This window comes from Hyperolius riggenbachi, chromosome 2 (genome assembly GCF_040937935.1).
Source record: "Hyperolius riggenbachi isolate aHypRig1 chromosome 2, aHypRig1.pri, whole genome shotgun sequence".
Classification (NCBI taxonomy): domain Eukaryota; kingdom Metazoa; phylum Chordata; class Amphibia; order Anura; family Hyperoliidae; genus Hyperolius; species Hyperolius riggenbachi.
Window position 1 is genome coordinate 491,988,504 of NC_090647.1, and position 20,513 is coordinate 492,009,016.

A 20,513-nucleotide genomic window follows, 5' to 3' on the forward strand; every position below is an offset into this window, starting at 1 on the left:
AAAACGAGGTATAGATCATTTTCTTGTGATAAGTAGTAATAAAGTTATTAGGGAATAAAAGGGAGGAGCGCTGACAACTGAAAATTGCTCTGGTCCGTTAGGATAAAAACCCTTGGGGGTGAACTGGTTAAAGGGATACTGTAGGGGGGTCGGGGGAAAATGAGCTGAACTTACCCGGGGCTTCTAATGGTCCCCCGCAGACATCCTGTGTTGGCGCAGCCACTCACCGATGCTCCGGCCCCGCCTCCGGTTCACTTCTGGAATTTCAGACTTTAAAGTCTGAAAACCACTGCACCTGCATGCCCGTGTCCTCGCTCCCACTGATGTCACCAGGAGTGTACTGCGCAGACACAGACCATACTGGGCCTGCGCTGTGCACTCTTGATGACATCAGCGGGATCGAGGACACGGCAACGCAGGTGCAGTGGTTTTCTGACTTTAAAGTCAGAAATTCCAGAAGTGAACCAGAGGCGGGGCCGGAGCATCGGTGAGCGGCTGCGCGGGCACAGGATGTCTGCGGGGGACCATTAGAAGCCCCGGATAGGTTCAGCTCATTTTCCCCCGACCCCCCTACAGTATCCCTTTAAGAAAAAGACCCGGAGTTTTGCATGTGTTTCATTTATATTTATATTGTTCAGGTATGTATTGTATTTTTCACTTTGCAGCAGCACATTCAACATTTTATTAGGTGACATCGCACTTACAACAAACAACAACACACAAGGTAAATATAATGCATACAATTAATGAAGGTATAATGTATACAATAAAAGTACAAAAACAATAAGTACACAAAGTAAGGATAACATTTATAATAACAAATTATTATGTTTTAGAACCCAGTGGTCAGTATCTGGCTATCAAACAAATCTTAATTGGAATCTCTCTGATTGCAGAAGGGATTTATATGACTGTTGGAGTCCCCCAAGGCTCAGTCCTCAGCCCCCGACTCTTCTCCCTCCACAGCTCCTGCCATGGCATTAACAACAAACGTCAACACACAGGGCAAATAGAATAAACACAATTAATAAAAGTATAGTATATACAATAAGAGTACAAATACAAAAAAAGTACACATACAAAAAAAGTACACATAGTAAACATAGCATTGCACTCACTATTACTAAATGGTACTCTATAGAACTACTAAAAGGCACACTAGGGACGGAGTTCATTAGATGGTCTAAATCAGGGGCTTGCTGCTAGTAAAATATTGCTAGTGATATTCTACTACTGCATTTTGATAGGAAAATATCGGAAAATACTGATATTCTACTTATATGGCTAAACCTAATCCTACTCTCACACAAAACCTTTCCATCTACCCCCACCCCCCATGGTGCCTAGCCCTAAGACTCCCCCTGCTGGTGCCTAAACCTAATCTACCCTGGTGGTTCCTAAACCTAAATGCCCTCCTAAAGCTAACCCCCCTCCTCTGCAAAGCCACGTTATGCGGCTATGAAGGTAAATTTTGGCAACCGAAGGCACCCAGTTAGTGGCAAGAGGGGCAATTTCCACAGACAGGCTTTGTAAGCCTGTTTGGGCAAATTGTCCCCTTTTGCCAATAATTAGGAGCATCCGGGCGCCAAAATTTACCTAAAAATAATTTTTATCGAATTGCCATAAAATTTGATCATTTTATTGTATGGTGTGTGGCCACCTTCACACTGTTCAAAACTTTTAAAGGATACAAGAGCCCAACTAGTAAAGATTACAAACCATGTTGTGCTAGTGATGGGGGGGAAGGGGGGGGGGGGTCAGCCTTCACTTACCGCACCCTCTGTTCAAAGATGCACGCCTCCGTTCTCCTGTTTCATCCCCCCGTTTGCGGCTCCCGACCCGAGCGTCCACTATGGAAATACTGCGCCGCGCATGTGCAGTATTCCCTTTCTTCTCCCCGTGAACGTGCTCCTAGGTCATTGCTAGACGCGCTTGCTCGCTCGCTTCCTCCCACCTTCTTTGGCTCCCTGCCAGCCAGCGCGTCTTCACAGCAGGAGCTGCCAAAGGCTGTGGTGCGTCTAGCAATTACGTAGGAGCGCGTTCACGGTGTAGAAGAAGGGAAGTACTGTTCAGCGCAGTATTTCCATAGTGGATGCTTGGGTCAGGAGCCGCAATCAAGATCTGAAACAGAAGAATGGAGGCACACATCTTTGAACAGAGGGAGCTGTAAGTGAAGGCTGACGCCCTCCTACTAGCACAACACGATTTTTAATCATTACTAGTTATGCTCTGGTATCTTTTAAAATTAAATAACTTTAAAAAAAAGCATAAAACTGCACACTGTGTTCAATTCTCGTATCCGACAGCTGCTGTCAGTGGACTGAGTGACGCATGCATTACAAACAAGTTATTGTCCACACAAAAAAGAAACAAGTGGATATTTTCTGTTTCTGTATGATGGTGATGGAGCTGGGAGAGACTAGATACACGGACCTCTGCTGCCGCTTCCGCTATCATCTCCATCTCCAATATGGGCTGGATTCACAAGCACGGGCATGCTAAACAGTAAGCATGTGAAGTGCGGACATTTGCGCGCGATAATGCAGAAGTCCGCGAGCGGAACTTCACGTGCTAACTGTTTAGCACGCGCACAAGTTTGTGAATCAAGCCTTTAAAGGGGAACTGAAGAGAGAGGTATATGGAGGCTGTCATGTTTATTTCCTTTTAATCAATACCAGTTGCCTGGCAGCCCTGCTGGTCTATTTCTCTGCAGTAGTATCTGATTAAAACCAGAAACAAGCATGCAGCTAGTCTTGTCAGATCAGACTTATAAGTCTGAACCACTGAAACACCTGATCTGCTGCATGCTTGTTCAGGGGCTATGGCTAATAGTATTAGAGGCAGAGGATCAGCAGGGCTGCCAGGCACCTGGTATTGTCTAAAAGGAAATTAACATGACAGCCTCCATATACCTCTCTCTTCAGTTCCCCTTTAAAGTGTGTACAGGTTACCATGGCAACCGGAACGCAGCTGCAGTGATCAAAGCCCTCCCCTTCGCATATACACTGCCCCATTGCCTGTCACATGTCCCCGCTGTTTATCGGGATCTATCTGCCCTGGTATCCATCATTACAGCTATAATACCTCAGCAGCGCCTTGTTAGGGTCACGTGCTAGAATGGAAATACCTGATTACACAGGGAGAGCAATTTCTATCTCTGGCCACAAGGGGGAGCGTCACTCCTGTACAAGCTGCTAGTCGGGTATGTCTCCTGTCTGGCTCTCAGGGATGTCGCTGATATTGCAGAAGCCCAGGAGACTGAAGAGAAGCTGAAGACGCGTCTGTCTCTGCCGCTGCCCGGAGGGTAAACACGCCGCTGCACGAGGATAAATAACATCACCATGGCAACAGGTGCACGAGCCTTCCTGTGCAGCGTACACCATCCTGTGCGCATGCGCACTGTCCACAGCCTGAAGCTGTGGACAGTAAAAAAATTGAAGGAGAGTCTACTCACATGACCTAGGCTATTTCTTGACCTAAATGCCTGAGCAGCCTCAATAACTGAACCCTTCTACCTTCTGTATCATGATTAATGCGACATAAAGCTGGTGTGTCTCAGAAGCGAATCCAAAGCTTTCATTCTTGGAGTCCCATCAAAATCCAAAAAGAGGGAAGAAAAAAATGCATCCGTTCTTTTAATCGGTTGCCAAAGTTCAGAGACTTGCTCCTGCAGCTGTTTTATCTAGTCAACTTCTCCTTAAAATGTTCTTCTCCCTTGTTGTCTCACTGCCAGTGCTTTTAGCTAGATCAGTCTAGTAATCCAGCATCCTCAAGCTATGAGGCATTTAACTTCTCCAGTGAAATAAATCTGTTCGGTACCTTCCTTCTTTTTATGATTCATATCATAAGTGGTATTCTTTTTCCATGCTCCATTGAGGCCAAAAAGCTTAAATTCGTCCAGGGTTTATAATAACGCAAAAAAATCGCACGATACTTAGATTTTAAACTGCAAGGGCATACAATCAAAATATTGATATTAGACTGCCTCCTGCAGCTCTTTGATCCAGTCAATTTACCTTAAAATATTCCTCTTCTGTGTTGTCTCACTGCTAATGCTTTCAGCTAGACCAGTTGATTAATCCAGCATCCTCAAGCTATGTAGCATTCCACTTCTCCATTGAAATAAATCTGTTCGGTACCTTCCTTCTTTTTATGATTCAGATCATAAGTGGTATTTTTCTTCCACGCTATATTTAGGCCAAAAAGCTGAAATTCTTCCAGGGTTTATAATAACGCAAAAAAAAATCGCACGATACTTAGATTTTAAACTGCAAGGGCATACAATCAAAATATTGATATTAGACTGCCTCCTGCAGCTGTTTGATCCAGTCAATTTCTCTTAAAATATTCCTCTTCTGTGTTGTCTCACTGCTAATGCTTTCAGCTAGACCAGTTGATTAATCCAGCATCCTCAAGCTATGAGGCATTTAACCTTCCCAGCATTCAATTTCCCCAGGATTTCTGTGCAAACAGTGATAAAATTTATTTTTAAAACTTTTTTTTCCTGTAACTTGCCAAAATGTGTCAAGCAAGGGTCTAGTATACAGTGCAGGAGAGTATTGATGTGTATGCATGTTTATACTGTTCACAGCATGTTTTTTTGAACGGACATTTCTGTCCATACCGCTAGGAGGGTTAACTTCTCCAGTGAAATAAATCTGTTCGGTACCTTCCTTCTTTTTATGATTCATATCATAAGTGGTATTCTTCTTCCATGCTCCATTGAGGCCAAAAAGCTTAAATTCGTCCAGGGTTTATAATAACGCAAAAAAAATCGCACGATACTTAGATTTTAAACTGCAAGGGCATACAATCAAAATATTGATATTAGACTGCCTCCTGCAGCTGTTTGATCCAGTCAACTTCTCTTAAAATGTTCCTTTTCTGGGTTGTCTCACTCCAAGGATATCAGCTAGATTAGTCTAATAATCCAGCGTCCTCAAGCTATGTAGCATTCAACTTCTCCGGTAAACTACATCGGTCAAGTATCTTCACTATTTTTTGGAAATGCTGCATGAGTGCTCTTTTTCTTCCACACTTCATCTAGACCAAAAAGCTAAAATTCTGCAAGGTTGGATTTTACCGCAAAAAATCACACGATACTCGGATTTTAAATTGCAAGGGCATACAATCAACATATTGACATTAATTAAAAGTGAAAAAGTAAGTTTACACGATAAATAGCTAAAACAGTGTCATCACTGCTGTGAAAAAAAATGTAGCACATTCAAATTCTAAGCAAGGTGTAAACTTACTCTTTCACTTTGTATGGCCACCTCCTCCCCAATGCCATACCAGTCCTCTCCAGATAAGTAGTCATTTTTGGCACATTCACTATTCCGCTTGAAATGGTTGACCAAAATTTTTACCACATTTATTAACATTTTAACAAAAACCTCAATCTTAGTATTTGTTTAAAACCATAAAACAGTTGGGCATTATGAATCTAAAAAAATTGAAGGAGAGTCTAGTCACATGACCTAGGCTATTTCTTGACCTAAATGCCTGAGCAACCTCAATAACTGAACCCTTCTACCTTCTGTATCATGATTAATGCGACATAAAGCTGGTGTGTCTCAGAAGCGAATCCAAAGCTTTCATTCTTGGAGTCCCATCAAAATCCAAAAAGAGGGAAGAAAAAAATGCATCCGTTCTTTTAATCGGTTGCCAAAGTTCAGAGACTTGCTCCTGCAGCTGTTTTATCTAGTCAACTTCTCCTTAAAATGTTCTTCTCCTGTGTTGTCTCACTGCCAGTGCTTTTAGCTAGATCAGTCTAGTAATCCAGCATCCTCAAGCTATGAGGCATTTAACTTCTCCAGTGAAATAAATCTGTTCGGTACCTTCCTTCTTTTTATGATTCATATCATAAGTGGTATTCTTTTTCCATGCTCCATTGAGGCCAAAAAGCTTAAATTCTTCCAGGGTTTATAATAACGCTAAAAAATCGCACGATACTTAGATTTTAAACTGCAAGGGCATACAATCAAAATATTGATATTAGACTGCCTCCTGCAGCTGTTTGATCCAGTCAACTTCTCTTAAAATGTTCCTTTTCTGGGTTGTCTCACTCCAAGGATATCAGCTAGATTAGTCTAATAATCCAGCGTCCTCAAGCTATGTAGCATTCAACTTCTCCGGTAAACTACATCGGTCAAGTACCTTCACTATTTTTTGGAAATGCTGCATGAGTGCTCTTTTTCTTCCACACTTCATCTAGACCAAAAAGCTAAAATTCTGCAAGGTTGGATTTTACCGCAAAAAATCACACGATACTCGGATTTTAAATTGCAAGGGCATACAATCAACATATTGACATTAATTAAAAGTGAAAAAGTAAGTTTACACGATAAATAGCTAAAACAGTGTCATCACTGCTGTGAAAAAAAATGTAGCACATTCAAATTCTAAGCAAGGTGTAAACTTACTCTTTCACTTTGTATGGCCACCTCCTCCCCAATGCCATACCAGTCCTCTCCAGATAAGTAGTCATTTTTGGCACATTCACTATTCCGCTTGAAATGGTTGACCAAAATTTTTACCACATTTATTAACATTTTAACAAAAACCTCAATCTTAGTATTTGTTTAAAACCATAAAACAGTTGGGCATTATGAATCTAAAAAAATTGAAGGAGAGTCTACTCACATGACCTAGGCTATTTCTTGACCTAAATGCCTGAGCAACCTCAATAACTGAACCCTTCTACCTTCTGTATCATGATTAATGCGACATAAAGCTGGTGTGTCTCAGAAGCGAATCCAAAGCTTTCATTCTTGGAGTCCCATCAAAATCCAAAAAGAGGGAAGAAAAAAATGCATCCGTTCTTTTAATCGGTTGCCAAAGTTCAGAGACTTGCTCCTGCAGCTGTTTTATCTAGTCAACTTCTCCTTAAAATGTTCTTCTCCTGTGTTGTCTCACTGCCAGTGCTTTTAGCTAGATCAGTCTAGTAATCCAGCATCCTCAAGCTATGAGGCATTTAACTTCTCCAGTGAAATAAATCTGTTCAGTACCTTCCTTCTTTTTATGATTCATATCATAAGTGGTATTCTTTTTCCATGCTCCATTGAGGCCAAAAAGCTTAAATTCGTCCAGGGTTTATAATAACGCAAAAAAATCGCACGATACTTAGATTTTAAACTGCAAGGGCATACAATCAAAATATTGATATTAGACTGCCTCCTGCAGCTCTTTGATCCAGTCAATTTACCTTAAAATATTCCTCTTCTGTGTTGTCTCACTGCTAATGCTTTCAGCTAGACCAGTTGATTAATCCAGCATCCTCAAGCTATGAGGCATTTAACTTCTCCAGTGAAATAAATCTGTTCGGTACATTCCTTCTTTTTATGATTCATATCATAAGTGGTATTCTTCTTCCATGCTCCATTGAGGCCAAAAAGCTTAAATTCGTCCAGGGTTTATAATAACGCAAAAAAAATCGCACGATACTTAGATTTTAAACTGCAAGGGCATACAATCAAAATATTGATATTAGACTGCCTCCTGCAGCTGTTTGATCCAGTCAACTTCTTTTAAAATGTTCCTTTTCTGGGTTGTCTCACTCCAAGGATATCAGCTAGATTAGTCTAATAATCCAGCGTCCTCAAGCTATGTAGCATTCAACTTCTCCGGTAAACTACATCGGTCAAGTACCTTCACTATTTTTTGGAAATGCTGCATGAGTGCTCTTTTTCTTCCACACTTCATCAAGACCAAAAAGCTAAAATTCTGCAAGGTTGGATTTTACCGCAAAAAATCACACGATACTCGGATTTTAAATTGCAAGGGCATACAATCAACATATTGACATTAATTAAAAGTGAAAAAGTAAGTTTACACGATAAATAGCTAAAACAGTGTCATCACTGCTGTGAAAAAAAATGTAGCACATTCAAATTCTAAGCAAGGTGTAAACTTACTCTTTCACTTTGTATGGCCACCTCCTCCCCAATGCCATACCAGTCCTCTCCAGATAAGTAGTCATTTTTGGCACATTCACTATTCCGCTTGAAATGGTTGACCACAATTTTTACCACATTTATTAACATTTTAACAAAAACCTCAATCTTAGTATTTGTTTAAAACCATAAAACAGTTGGGCATTATGAATCTAAAAAAATTGAAGGAGAGTCTACTCACATGACCTAGGCTATTTCTTGACCTAAATGCCTGAGCAACCTCAATAACTGAACCCTTCTACCTTCTGTATCATGATTAATGCGACATAAAGCTGGTGTGTCTCAGAAGCGAATCCAAAGCTTTCATTCTTGGAGTCCCATCAAAATCCAAAAAGAGGGAAGAAAAAAATGCATCCGTTCTTTTAATCGGTTGCCAAAGTTCAGAGACTTGCTCCTGCAGCTGTTTTATCTAGTCAACTTCTCCTTAAAATGTTCTTCTCCTGTGTTGTCTCACTGCCAGTGCTTTTAGCTAGATCAGTCTAGTAATCCAGCATCCTCAAGCTATGAGGCATTTAACTTCTCCAGTGAAATAAATCTGTTCAGTACCTTCCTTCTTTTTATGATTCATATCATAAGTGGTATTCTTTTTCCATGCTCCATTGAGGCCAAAAAGCTTAAATTCGTCCAGGGTTTATAATAACGCAAAAAAATCGCACGATACTTAGATTTTAAACTGCAAGGGCATACAATCAAAATATTGATATTAGACTGCCTCCTGCAGCTCTTTGATCCAGTCAATTTACCTTAAAATATTCCTCTTCTGTGTTGTCTCACTGCTAATGCTTTCAGCTAGACCAGTTGATTAATCCAGCATCCTCAAGCTATGTAGCATTCCACTTCTCCATTGAAATAAATCTGTTCGGTACCTTCCTTCTTTTTATGATTCAGATCATAAGTGGTATTTTTCTTCCATGCTATATTTAGGCCAAAAAGCTGAAATTTTTCCAGGGTTTATAATAACGCAAAAAAAAATATCGCACGATACTTAGATTTTAAACTGCAAGGGCATACAATCAAAATATTGATATTAGACTGCCTCCTGCAGCTGTTTGATCCAGTCAATTTCTCTTAAAATATTCCTCTTCTGTGTTGTCTCACTGCTAATGCTTTCAGCTAGACCAGTTGATTAATCCAGCATCCTCAAGCTATGTAGCATTCCACTTCTCCATTGAAATAAATCTGTTCGGTACCTTCCTTCTTTTTATGATTCAGATCATAAGTGGTATTTTTCTTCCACGCTATATTTAGGCCAAAAAGCTGAAATTCTTCCAGGGTTTATAATAACGCAAAAAAAATCACACGATACTTAGATTTTAAACTGCAAGGGCATACAATCAAAATATTGATATTAGACTGCCTCCTGCAGCTGTTTGATCCAGTCAACTTCTTTTAAAATGTTCCTTTTCTGGGTTGTCTCACTCCAAGGATATCAGCTAGATTAGTCTAATAATCCAGCGTCCTCAAGCTATGTAGCATTCAACTTCTCCGGTAAACTACATCGGTCAAGTACCTTCACTATTTTTTGGAAATGCTGCATGAGTGCTCTTTTTCTTCCACACTTCATCTAGACCAAAAAGCTAAAATTCTGCAAGGTTGGATTTTACCGCAAAAAATCACACGATACTCGGATTTTAAATTGCAAGGGCATACAATCAACATATTGACATTAATTAAAAGTGAAAAAGTAAGTTTACACGATAAATAGCTAAAACAGTGTCATCACTGCTGTGAAAAAAAATGTAGCACATTCAAATTCTAAGCAAGGTGTAAACTTACTCTTTCACTTTGTATGGCCACCTCCTCCCCAATGCCATACCAGTCCTCTCCAGATAAGTAGTCATTTTTGGCACATTCACTATTCCGCTTAAAATGGTTGACCAAAATTTTTACCACATTTATTAACATTTTAACAAAAACCTCAATCTTAGTATTTGTTTAAAACCATAAAACAGTTGGGCATTATGAATCTAAAAAAATTGAAGGAGAGTCTACTCACATGACCTAGGCTATTTCTTGACCTAAATGCCTGAGCAACCTCAATAACTGAACCCTTCTACCTTCTGTATCATGATTAATGCGACATAAAGCTGGTGTGTCTCAGAAGCGAATCCAAAGCTTTCATTCTTGGAGTCCCATCAAAATCCAAAAAGAGGGAAGAAAAAAATGCATCCGTTCTTTTAATCGGTTGCCAAAGTTCAGAGACTTGCTCCTGCAGCTGTTTTATCTAGTCAACTTCTCCTTAAAATGTTCTTCTCCTGTGTTGTCTCACTGCCAGTGCTTTTAGCTAGATCAGTCTAGTAATCCAGCATCCTCAAGCTATGAGGCATTTAACTTCTCCAGTGAAATAAATCTGTTCAGTACCTTCCTTCTTTTTATGATTCATATCATAAGTGGTATTCTTTTTCCATGCTCCATTGAGGCCAAAAAGCTTAAATTCGTCCAGGGTTTATAATAACGCAAAAAAATCGCACGATACTTAGATTTTAAACTGCAAGGGCATACAATCAAAATATTGATATTAGACTGCCTCCTGCAGCTCTTTGATCCAGTCAATTTACCTTAAAATATTCCTCTTCTGTGTTGTCTCACTGCTAATGCTTTCAGCTAGACCAGTTGATTAATCCAGCATCCTCAAGCTATGTAGCATTCCACTTCTCCATTGAAATAAATCTGTTCGGTACCTTCCTTCTTTTTATGATTCAGATCATAAGTGGTATTTTTCTTCCATGCTATATTTAGGCCAAAAAGCTGAAATTCTTCCAGGGTTTATAATAACGCAAAAAAAAAAAATCGCACGATACTTAGATTTTAAACTGCAAGGGCATACAATCAAAATATTGATATTAGACTGCCTCCTGCAGCTGTTTGATCCAGTCAATTTCTCTTAAAATATTCCTCTTCTGTGTTGTCTCACTGCTAATGCTTTCAGCTAGACCAGTTGATTAATCCAGCATCCTCAAGCTATGTAGCATTCCACTTCTCCATTGAAATAAATCTGTTCGGTACCTTCCTTCTTTTTATGATTCAGATCATAAGTGGTATTTTTCTTCCACGCTATATTTAGGCCAAAAAGCTTAAATTCGTCCAGGGTTTATAATAACGCAAAAAAAATCGCACGATACTTAGATTTTAAACTGCAAGGGCATACAATCAAAATATTGATATTAGACTGCCTCCTGCAGCTGTTTGATCCAGTCAACTTCTCTTAAAATGTTCCTTTTCTGGGTTGTCTCACTCCAAGGATATCAGCTAGATTAGTCTAATAATCCAGCGTCCTCAAGCTATGTAGCATTCAACTTCTCCTGTAAACTACATCGGTCAAGTACCTTCACTATTTTTTGGAAATGCTGCATGAGTGCTCTTTTTCTTCCAAACTTTATCTAGACCAAAAAGCTAAAATTCTGCACGGTTGGATTTTACCGCAAAAAATCACACGATACTCGGATTTTAAATTGCAAGGGCATACAATCAACATATTGACATTAATTAAAAGTGAAAAAGTAAGTTTACACGATAAATAGCTAAAACAGTGTCATCACTGCTGTGAAAAAAAATGTAGCACATTCAAATTCTAAGCAAGGTGTAAACTTACTCTTTCACTTTGTATGGCCACCTCCTCCCCAATGCCATACCAGTCCTCTCCAGATAAGTAGTCATTTTTGGCACATTCACTATTCCGCTTGAAATGGTTGACCAAAATTTTTACCACATTTATTAACATTTTAACAAAAACCTCAATCTTAGTATTTGTTTAAAACCATAAAACAGTTGGGCATTATGAATCTAAAAAAATTGAAGGAGAGTCTACTCACATGACCTAGGCTATTTCTTGACCTAAATGCCTGAGCAACCTCAATAACTGAACCCTTCTACCTTCTGTATCATGATTAATGCGACATAAAGCTGGTGTGTCTCAGAAGCGAATCCAAAGCTTTCATTCTTGGAGTCCCATCAAAATCCAAAAAGAGGGAAGAAAAAAATGCATCCGTTCTTTTAATCGGTTGCCAAAGTTCAGAGACTTGCTCCTGCAGCTGTTTTATCTAGTCAACTTCTCCTTAAAATGTTCTTCTCCTGTGTTGTCTCACTGCCAGTGCTTTTAGCTAGATCAGTCTAGTAATCCAGCATCCTCAAGCTATGAGGCATTTAACTTCTCCAGTGAAATAAATCTGTTCAGTACCTTCCTTCTTTTTATGATTCATATCATAAGTGGTATTCTTTTTCCATGCTCCATTGAGGCCAAAAAGCTTAAATTCGTCCAGGGTTTATAATAACGCAAAAAAATCGCACGATACTTAGATTTTAAACTGCAAGGGCATACAATCAAAATATTGATATTAGACTGCCTCCTGCAGCTCTTTGATCCAGTCAATTTACCTTAAAATATTCCTCTTCTGTGTTGTCTCACTGCTAATGCTTTCAGCTAGACCAGTTGATTAATCCAGCATCCTCAAGCTATGAGGCATTTAACTTCTCCAGTGAAATAAATCTGTTCGGTACCTTCCTTCCTTTTATGATTCAGATCATAAGTGGTATTTTTCTTCCATGCTATATGTAGGCCAAAAAGCTGAAATTCTTCCAGGGTTTATAATAACGCAAAAAAAAAAATCGCACGATACTTAGATTTTAAACTGCAAGGGCATACAATCAAAATATTGATATTAGACTGCCTCCTGCAGCTGTTTGATCCAGTCAATTTCTCTTAAAATATTCCTCTTCTGTGTTGTCTCACTGCTAATGCTTTCAGCTAGACCAGTTGATTAATCCAGCATCCTCAAGCTATGTAGCATTCCACTTCTCCATTGAAATAAATCTGTTCGGTACCTTCCTTCTTTTTATGATTCAGATCATAAGTGGTATTTTTCTTCCACGCTATATTTAGGCCAAAAAGCTGAAATTCTTCCAGGGTTTATAATAACGCAAAAAAAATCGCACGATACTTAGATTTTAAACTGCAAGGGCATACAATCAAAATATTGATATTAGACTGCCTCCTGCAGCTGTTTGATCCAGTCAATTTCTCTTAAAATATTCCTCTTCTGTGTTGTCTCACTGCTAATGCTTTCAGCTAGACCAGTTGATTAATCCAGCATCCTCAAGCTATGAGGCATTTAACTTCTCCAGTGAAATAAATCTGTTCGGTACCTTCCTTCTTTTTATGATTCATATCATAAGTGGTATTCTTCTTCCATGCTCCATTGAGGCCAAAAAGCTTAAATTCGTCCAGGGTTTATAATAACGCAAAAAAAATCGCACGATACTTAGATTTTAAACTGCAAGGGCATACAATCAAAATATTGATATTAGACTGCCTCCTGCAGCTGTTTGATCCAGTCAACTTCTCTTAAAATGTTCCTTTTCTGGGTTGTCTCACTCCAAGGATATCAGCTAGATTAGTCTAATAATCCAGCGTCCTCAAGCTATATAGCATTCAACTTCTCCGGTAAACTACATCGGTCAAGTACCTTCACTATTTTTTGGAAATGCTGCATGAGTGCTCTTTTTCTTCTACACTTCATCTAGACCAAAAAGCTAAAATTCTGCAAGGTTGGATTTTACCGCAAAAAATCACACGATACTCGGATTTTAAATTGCAAGGGCATACAATCAACATATTGACATTAATTAAAAGTGAAAAAGTAAGTTTACACGATAAATAGCTAAAACAGTGTCATCACTGCTGTGAAAAAAAATGTAGCACATTCAAATTCTAAGCAAGGTGTAAACTTACTCTTTCACTTTGTATGGCCACCACCTCCCCAATGCCATACCAGTCCTCTCCAGATAAGTAGTCATTTTTGGCACATTCACTATTCCGCTTGAAATGGTTGACCAAAATTTTTACCACATTTATTAACATTTTAACAAAAACCTCAATCTTAGTATTTGTTTAAAACCATAAAACAGTTGGGCATTATGAATCTAAAAAAAATTGAAGGAGAGTCTACTCACATGACCTAGGCTATTTCTTGACCTAAATGCCTGAGCAACCTCAATAACTGAACCCTTCTACCTTCTGTATCATGATTAATGCGACATAAAGCTGGTGTGTCTCAGAAGCGAATCCAAAGCTTTCATTCTTGGAGTCCCATCAAAATCCAAAAAGAGGGAAGAAAAAAATGCATCCGTTCTTTTAATCGGTTGCCAAAGTTCAGAGACTTGCTCCTGCAGCTGTTTTATCTAGTCAACTTCTCCTTAAAATGTTCTTCTCCTGTGTTGTCTCACTGCCAGTGCTTTTAGCTAGATCAGTCTAGTAATCCAGCATCCTCAAGCTATGAGGCATTTAACTTCTCCAGTGAAATAAATCTGTTCAGTACCTTCCTTCTTTTTATGATTGATATCATAAGTGGTATTCTTTTTCCATGCTCCATTGAGGCCAAAAAGCTTAAATTCGTCCCGGGTTTATAATAACGCAAAAAAATCGCACGATACTTAGATTTTAAACTGCAAGGGCATACAATCAAAATATTGATATTAGACTGCCTCCTGCAGCTCTTTGATCCAGTCAATTTACCTTAAAATATTCCTCTTCTGTGTTGTCTCACTGCTAATGCTTTCAGCTAGACCAGTTGATTTATCCAGCATCCTCAAGCTATGTAGCATTCCACTTCTCCATTGAAATAAATCTGTTCGGTACCTTCCTTCTTTTTATGATTCAGATCATAAGTGGTATTTTTCTTCCATGCTATATTTAGGCCAAAAAGCTGAAATTCTTCCAGGGTTTATAATAACGCAAAAAAAAAAATCGCACGATACTTAGATTTTAAACTGCAAGGGCATACAATCAAAATATTGATATTAGACTGCCTCCTGCAGCTGTTTGATCCAGTCAATTTCTCTTAAAATATTCCTCTTCTGTGTTGTCTCACTGCTAATGCTTTCAGCTAGACCAGTTGATTAATCCAGCATCCTCAAGCTATGTAGCATTCCACTTCTCCATTGAAATAAATCTGTTCGGTACCTTCCTTCTTTTTATGATTCAGATCATAAGTGGTATTTTTCTTCCACGCTATATTTAGGCCAAAAAGCTTAAATTCGTCCAGGGTTTATAATAACGCAAAAAAATCGCACGATACTTAGATTTTAAACTGCAAGGGCATACAATCAAAATATTGATATTAGACTGCCTCCTGCAGCTCTTTGATCCAGTCAATTTACCTTAAAATATTCCTCTTCTGTGTTGTCTCACTGCTAATGTTTTCAGCTAGACCAGTTGATTAATCCAGCATCCTCAAGCTATGAGGCATTTAACTTCTCCAGTGAAATAAATCTGTTCGGTACCTTCCTTCTTTTTATGATTCATATCATAAGTGGTATTCTTCTTCCATGCTCCATTGAGGCCAAAAAGCTTAAATTCGTCCAGGGTTTATAATAACGCAAAAAAAATTGCACAATACTTAGATTTTAAACTGCAAGGGCATACAATCAAAATATTGATATTAGACTGCCTCCTGCAGCTGTTTGATCCAGTCAACTTCTCTTAAAATGTTCCTTTTCTGGGTTGTCTCACTCCAAGGATATCAGCTAGATTAGTCTAATAATCCAGCGTCCTCAAGCTATGTAGCATTCATCTTCTCCGGTAAACTACATCGGTCAAGTACCTTCACTATTTTTTGGAAATGCTGCATGAGTGCTCTTTTTCTTCCACACTTCATCTAGACCAAAAAGCTAAAATTCTGCAAGGTTGGATTTTACCGCAAAAAATCACACAATACTCGGATTTTAAATTGCAAGGGCATACAATCAACATATTGACATTAATTAAAAGTGAAAAAGTAAGTTTACACGATAAATAGCTAAAACAGTGTCATCACTGCTGTGAAAAAAAATGTAGCACATTCAAATTCTAAGCAAGGTGTAAACTTACTCTTTCACTTTGTATGGCCACCACCTCCCCAATGCCATACCAGTCCTCTCCAGATAAGTAGTCATTTTTGGCACATTCACTATTCCGCTTGAAATGGTTGACCAAAATTTTTACCACATTTATTAACATTTTAACAAAAACCTCAATCTTAGTATTTGTTTAAAACCATAAAACAGTTGGGCATTATGAATCTAAAAAAATTGAAGGAGAGTCTACTCACATGACCTAGGCTATTTCTTGACCTAAATGCCTGAGCAACCTCAATAACTGAACCCTTCTACCTTCTGTATCATGATTAATGCGACATAAAGCTGGTGTGTCTCAGAAGCGAATCCAAAGCTTTCATTCTTGGAGTCCCATCAAAATCCAAAAAGAGGGAAGAAAAAAATGCATCCGTTCTTTTAATCGGTTGCCAAAGTTCAGAGACTTGCTCCTGCAGCTGTTTTATCTAGTCAACTTCTCCTTAAAATGTTCTTCTCCTGTGTTGTCTCACTGCCAGTGCTTTTAGCTAGATCAGTCTAGTAATCCAGCATCCTCAAGCTATGAGGCATTTAACTTCTCCAGTGAAATAAATCTGTTCAGTACCTTCCTTCTTTTTATGATTGATATCATAAGTGGTATTCTTTTTCCATGCTCCATTGAGGCCAAAAAGCTTAAATTCGTCCCGGGTTTATAATAACGCAAAAAAATCGCACGATACTTAGATTTTAAACTGCAAGGGCATACAATCAAAATATTGATATTAGACTGCCTCCTGCAGCTCTTTGATCCAGTCAATTTACCTTAAAATATTCCTCTTCTGTGTTGTCTCACTGCTAATGCTTTCAGCTAGACCAGTTGATTTATCCAGCATCCTCAAGCTATGTAGCATTCCACTTCTCCATTGAAATAAATCTGTTCGGTACCTTCCTTCTTTTTATGATTCAGATCATAAGTGGTATTTTTCTTCCATGCTATATTTAGGCCAAAAAGCTGAAATTCTTCCAGGGTTTATAATAACGCAAAAAAAAAAATCGCACGATACTTAGATTTTAAACTGCAAGGGCATACAATCAAAATATTGATATTAGACTGCCTCCTGCAGCTGTTTGATCCAGTCAATTTCTCTTAAAATATTCCTCTTCTGTGTTGTCTCACTGCTAATGCTTTCAGCTAGACCAGTTGATTAATCCAGCATCCTCAAGCTATGTAGCATTCCACTTCTCCATTGAAATAAATCTGTTCGGTACCTTCCTTCTTTTTATGATTCAGATCATAAGTGGTATTTTTCTTCCACGCTATATTTAGGCCAAAAAGCTTAAATTCGTCCAGGGTTTATAATAACGCAAAAAAATCGCACGATACTTAGATTTTAAACTGCAAGGGCATACAATCAAAATATTGATATTAGACTGCCTCCTGCAGCTCTTTGATCCAGTCAATTTACCTTAAAATATTCCTCTTCTGTGTTGTCTCACTGCTAATGTTTTCAGCTAGACCAGTTGATTAATCCAGCATCCTCAAGCTATGAGGCATTTAACTTCTCCAGTGAAATAAATCTGTTCGGTACCTTCCTTCTTTTTATGATTCATATCATAAGTGGTATTCTTCTTCCATGCTCCATTGAGGCCAAAAAGCTTAAATTCGTCCAGGGTTTATAATAACGCAAAAAAAATTGCACAATACTTAGATTTTAAACTGCAAGGGCATACAATCAAAATATTGATATTAGACTGCCTCCTGCAGCTGTTTGATCCAGTCAACTTCTCTTAAAATGTTCCTTTTCTGGGTTGTCTCACTCCAAGGATATCAGCTAGATTAGTCTAATAATCCAGCGTCCTCAAGCTATGTAGCATTCATCTTCTCCGGTAAACTACATCGGTCAAGTACCTTCACTATTTTTTGGAAATGCTGCATGAGTGCTCTTTTTCTTCCACACTTCATCTAGACCAAAAAGCTAAAATTCTGCAAGGTTGGATTTTACCGCAAAAAATCACACAATACTCGGATTTTAAATTGCAAGGGCATACAATCAACATATTGACATTAATTAAAAGTGAAAAAGTAAGTTTACACGATAAATAGCTAAAACAGTGTCATCACTGCTGTGAAAAAAAATGTAGCACATTCAAATTCTAAGCAAGGTGTAAACTTACTCTTTCACTTTGTATGGCCACCACCTCCCCAATGCCATACCAGTCCTCTCCAGATAAGTAGTCATTTTTGGCACATTCACTATTCCGCTTGAAATGGTTGACCAAAATTTTTACCACATTTATTAACATTTTAACAAAAACCTCAATCTTAGTATTTGTTTAAAACCATAAAACAGTTGGGCATTATGAATCTAAAAAAATTGAAGGAGAGTCTACTCACATGACCTAGGCTATTTCTTGACCTAAATGCCTGAGCAACCTCAATAACTGAACCCTTCTACCTTCTGTATCATGATTAATGCGACATAAAGCTGGTGTGTCTCAGAAGCGAATCCAAAGCTTTCATTCTTGGAGTCCCATCAAAATCCAAAAAGAGGGAAGAAAAAAATGCATCCGTTCTTTTAATCGGTTGCCAAAGTTCAGAGACTTGCTCCTGCAGCTGTTTTATCTAGTCAACTTCTCCTTAAAATGTTCTTCTCCTGTGTTGTCTCACTGCCAGTGCTTTTAGCTAGATCAGTCTAGTAATCCAGCATCCTCAAGCTATGAGGCATTTAACTTCTCCAGTGAAATAAATCTGTTCAGTACCTTCCTTCTTTTTATGATTGATATCATAAGTGGTATTCTTTTTCCATGCTCCATTGAGGCCAAAAAGCTTAAATTCGTCCCGGGTTTATAATAACGCAAAAAAATCGCACGATACTTAGATTTTAAACTGCAAGGGCATACAATCAAAATATTGATATTAGACTGCCTCCTGCAGCTCTTTGATCCAGTCAATTTACCTTAAAATATTCCTCTTCTGTGTTGTCTCACTGCTAATGCTTTCAGCTAGACCAGTTGATTTATCCAGCATCCTCAAGCTATGTAGCATTCCACTTCTCCATTGAAATAAATCTGTTCGGTACCTTCCTTCTTTTTATGATTCAGATCATAAGTGGTATTTTTCTTCCATGCTATATTTAGGCCAAAAAGCTGAAATTCTTCCAGGGTTTATAATAACGCAAAAAAAAAAATCGCACGATACTTAGATTTTAAACTGCAAGGGCATACAATCAAAATATTGATATTAGACTGCCTCCTGCAGCTGTTTGATCCAGTCAATTTCTCTTAAAATATTCCTCTTCTGTGTTGTCTCACTGCTAATGCTTTCAGCTAGACCAGTTGATTAATCCAGCATCCTCAAGCTATGTAGCATTCCACTTCTCCATTGAAATAAATCTGTTCGGTACCTTCCTTCTTTTTATGATTCAGATCATAAGTGGTATTTTTCTTCCACGCTATATTTAGGCCAAAAAGCTTAAATTCGTCCAGGGTTTATAATAACGCAAAAAAATCGCACGATACTTAGATTTTAAACTGCAAGGGCATACAATCAAAATATTGATATTAGACTGCCTCCTGCAGCTCTTTGATCCAGTCAATTTACCTTAAAATATTCCTCTTCTGTGTTGTCTCACTGCTAATGTTTTCAGCTAGACCAGTTGATTAATCCAGCATCCTCAAGCTATGAGGCATTTAACTTCTCCAGTGAAATAAATCTGTTCGGTACCTTCCTTCTTTTTATGATTCATATCATAAGTGGTATTCTTCTTCCATGCTCCATTGAGGCCAAAAAGCTTAAATTCGTCCAGGGTTTATAATAACGCAAAAAAAATTGCACGATACTTAGATTTTAAACTGCAAGGGCATACAATCAAAATATTGATATTAGACTGCCTCCTGCAGCTGTTTGATCCAGTCAACTTCTCTTAAAATGTTCCTTTTCTGGGTTGTCTCACTCCAAGGATATCAGCTAGATTAGTCTAATAATCCAGCGTCCTCAAGCTATGTAGCATTCAACTTCTCCGGTAAACTACATCGGTCAAGTACCTTCACTATTTTTTGGAAATGCTGCATGAGTGCTCTTTTTCTTCCACACTTCATCTAGACCAAAAAGCTAAAATTCTGCAAGGTTGGATTTTACCGCAAAAAATCACACGATATTCGGATTTTAAATTGCAAGGGCATACAATCAACATATTGACATTAATTAAAAGTGAAAAAGTAAGTTTACACAATAAATAGCTAAAACAGTGTCATCACTGCTGTGAAAAAAAATGTAGCACATTCAAATTCTAAGCAAGGTGTAAACTTACTCTTTCACTTTGTATGGCCACCTCCTCCCCAATGCCATACCAGTCCTCTCCAGATAAGTAGTCATTTTTGGCACATTCACTATTCCGCTTGAAATGGTTGACCAAAATTTTTACCACATTTATTAACATTTTAACAAAAACCTCAATCTTAGTATTTGTTTAAAACCATAAAACAGTTGGGCATTATGAATCTAAAAAAAATTGAAGGAGAGTCTACTCACATGACCTAGGCTATTTCTTGACCTAAATGCCTGAGCAACCTCAATAACTGAACCCTTCTACCTTCTGTATCATGATTAATGCGACATAAAGCTGGTGTGTCTCAGAAGCGAATCCAAAGCTTTCATTCTTGGAGTCCCATCAAAATCCAAAAAGAGGGAAGAAAAAAATGCATCCGTTCTTTTAATCGGTTGCCAAAGTTCAG

General features: G+C 38.3%; 1 long non-coding RNA gene across 1 annotated transcript; it reads right to left on the reverse strand.

The window, feature by feature from the left end:
* Window positions 1-788: 788 nt before the first annotated feature.
* Window positions 789-3,329, reverse strand: LOC137544938 (uncharacterized). The gene is made up of 2 exons (XR_011025945.1): window positions 3,128-3,329; window positions 789-969 (listed from the first exon to the last, which is right to left on the reverse strand). It is a non-coding gene; the product is annotated as an uncharacterized lncRNA (long non-coding RNA).
* Between the last annotated feature and the right edge of the window lie 17,184 nt (window positions 3,330-20,513).